The following is a 3,476-nucleotide window of genomic DNA, read 5'->3' on the forward strand; positions in this document are numbered from 1 at the left end:
TGCTGCACGGCACCAATACTCCACTGCTCTCAATCTAGGTCTCATCGAATGGCACTCAAGTCAGAAACAGAGTGAAAGAGAACATATGGCAAGGAAGAAGAACAAAGACAGAGAGGGACAGAGAGAAGAGGTTGAAGAGAGGAGGAGATGCGAGATGGTGAAGGAAAGTCATTAGCAGATGTAAAGGTGATTCATGCTGAGATGATAGGCTAGGATAAAGCAAGAGATGGAAGCACAGAGAGGAAAAAGATGTGGGTAGAGTCAGTAAGAAACAGTAAGCTGAGGCTCCTTACTGAAGCCCACAGTAGCTGAATGGTTGTGACAGTGTGGAAGATAAAAGAATGAGCGAGGGATGGCCACGGAAGAGCTGTAAAATACGTTGGGATGACAATACCTACCCTTAGAGAGTAAAGGACTTGAGCTACAAGAAAGCGTAACAGGATGCAGGCCCACAGGTGGTGGAATCAATTTATCACTACACTCCTCCTCTTTCTACTTCTCCTCCTACTCCACCTCATTTTTCATCTTCAACTCTTTCAGCCTCATAGCCTTTCCCTTCTTCTTTTTTTCTCTCTCTCTCTCTCTGCTCGCCTTATTTTATTGTTTTGTAAAACACTGCAGGAGAGAAAGAGAATTCTCCGTGGTAGTGAGCAGTACAGCTTTGCTTTGAACGCCAAATTTACTGCGCTTTACACATCTGAGTGCCCTTTTTCTGCATCAGTTATATTTTAAAAAGACATCGAGGTGGTGACACACATTGTTGATATTCCTTCCTTTCTGAATTAGGATTTTGTTTCTTTTTTATGGCTGCAGACAAATACTGAGTAGAAAAAAGATATTTCAAGCAGCTGTGTCCATTGATCGCCAAGCCAAAGTTTCATTTAAAAAAATGGATTGGGTTAGCTCTCTGTATTAGCTGAAATTTACAGCTTAGTTGGTATTGATGGCAGAAACGGAAATACCAGTACATCCTTGCACTGTCTTGATAGTTTCATCAAGAAGTCCAATGAACTTCTTGATAGTTTCATCAAGAAGTCCAATGAACTGTGATTGCTGCAGACACATCTCCTTTAAAAATCAGTACACTTCCTCCTGTTGTGACTGAATAATACATATCCACAGGGCTGCTGTTCATATACAAGAGGCCTTAGGTAAAACTAATATTTCAGGATTTGTGAGTGGTGACAGAAGCATAACTGGTTTGGACTGTGGCTTTACAGGGTGCCCTGGAGACCAAACACTGTAATTACTGTTCTGGCCAGATCAGCAAGGCTCTAGAGGCACTACTGTTGGTTGGTTGATTATCGGATTGTTCGGTCCAACACTTTAGTCCAGAGTGAAATATTTTGACAACTACAGAACATTTTGGCATGGGATTTTGTTCAGATAATGGAATGAATCCTGACCCTGGTGAGCCCTTGACTTTTCCTCTAATGACATTTCGCTTGTCAAATGCTTTTCTTCATTATATGAAGCTGTTAAAACCACTGACCAAACTCATGTAAACTTCAGCTGTACTTTGAAACTAAAGCTAACATACAAACATTAGCGCATTAGTCTCTAAGAATAGAAACTAATGAGAATAAACTTGAACTAACTATATACTGTAAGTGTACATATTTTAACATGTCAACATTTGAAATGTTTATATAACACATTTAAGTTAAAATACCTGCATATACATTAACATGCAAACTTTAGCACATTAACGTGCTGCGAAGTTCAAAAAAATGTAATCATACACTAAGATGGTAAATACATTAGCTAGTGAGGACATGCTAACATGCTTAAAGTTATAGTGAAATCCTAGTGTTAGCGGGCTAACATCCTACCCATATGCTAAATATATAACATATAATTAAATGTTGTCTAATGAGCTGCTCTAGCTGCCACAGTTGTTTTGTCTTATTAATGTATATGTCTTAAGTTGCTGTAAGGATAGATTTCTGATAAGATTATTGACTGTATTTAACTATATATACTACTGTATGTATTGTCTGAGATCCATAACAATCACCCCTGAGAGTTCAGGAACAAGATTTAAGTCATCTAAATTATATCTGAACTGATTTATGGGTGGATGAGGACGTGTCACAGTTTGTCTGTAAATGACGAATCCAAAATTGAAAATCCAGCCAAAAGGAGTTAAAATTAAATCTGGGTTTTATTGGATTTTATGAGCTCCTAAATCTGCATGTCACCGTTCAACTGAGGTTAAACTTAATCAGTGTCTTGCCGCGTGTGCCACATTCGCCCAGTATGCATTTCACAAGGGAACAACGCCTTCGGCGTAACAAGTTGTCTGGCAGATGGTCAACTCTGATTGAATTATCCCCCATCTCTTTCCTGCCTCCTCAAGCTTTGCTGCACATCTCACGTCTTGGCCAGTACTGTCCTTTGTGTCCCATGTGGTTGGAAATCGAAGACTAGCTGATCTACATACAAGTCAGTGCCCAGCAAATCCCTACGGTTTTGGTCGCTGTTCTGAATCGAAGAAATAAAATCTTTGGATTTGATTCACCTCGATTCCCCCTAACAAATGGTTTCAGATAGCGATCCCTTGTTCTCTGGCACAGCTCAGCAAAGGATACAGTGTCTTTGTGTTAATGTCTTGAAATAGTAAAGGTTTGTCTTTGAGCTCGCATCTGTGCCGCCTATGTTGCATTCTTGCTATTTTTGTGCATTAGTACAGTATGCAGCCATTTTTTGTAGGTGGTTGTGTGTGCGTTTGTGAGTGCACGCTGACATGTCTGTGCACTCACGCTGGCATTAAGAGCCAGAGTCTGCCAGTGGGGCATAGCCCTGTCTGTCCATCTGTCAAGCCTGGAGAGGTTCTACTCTGCGATTCCTGTGACAGTCAGGGCACTTTGCCCTCCACAGTGTGCTGCTCTCCTCCCATCCCTCCCTCTCTTTCTCCTTCCTCCCCTCCCACCTCCTTCTCCTCCTCCTCACAGCTGCCTCCTCAGCTGTGTCCACTGGCCATCATCCCACTCCGCGGAGCATGTGGTGTTTATCTCACACAGTCCGAGCAGCAATCACACCCGCGCATTAACACACAAAAGACACACAAATACTGTATATTTGCTAAATGGGTATGCACTTAAAATAAAGTCAGACAGACATACACACAGAGAGCCTCACTTTTTGGAGGTTAATCCACTTGAAAGCAACTAACTGCTTCTGTCAAACTTCCATTAAACAAGATATCAGTCTTTTTGTTCCATATAATCAGTGATCCTGCATTGTGACTGCTGTAGTTACATAAAGCACTTACTGTATATAAAGCTCTTAAGGTTCAGAAAATAGTTTTCTGAACCTTAACCACTCTCTGCTCAGATGCTGGGTCTTACAATCTTTATCACTGTGAGTATCACTTTATCACTATAAGAATCAGTCACTTATTTTCATCTTTAATCCTAATGGTTTACCTTTACCCAACATCTGGGCAAAATGGAGGTGAACTAAGAACGATTGTA

The sequence above is a fragment of the Monopterus albus genome, unplaced genomic scaffold, assembly GCF_001952655.1.
Source record: "Monopterus albus unplaced genomic scaffold, M_albus_1.0 scaffold182.1, whole genome shotgun sequence".
Classification (NCBI taxonomy): Eukaryota; Metazoa; Chordata; class Actinopteri; order Synbranchiformes; family Synbranchidae; genus Monopterus; species Monopterus albus.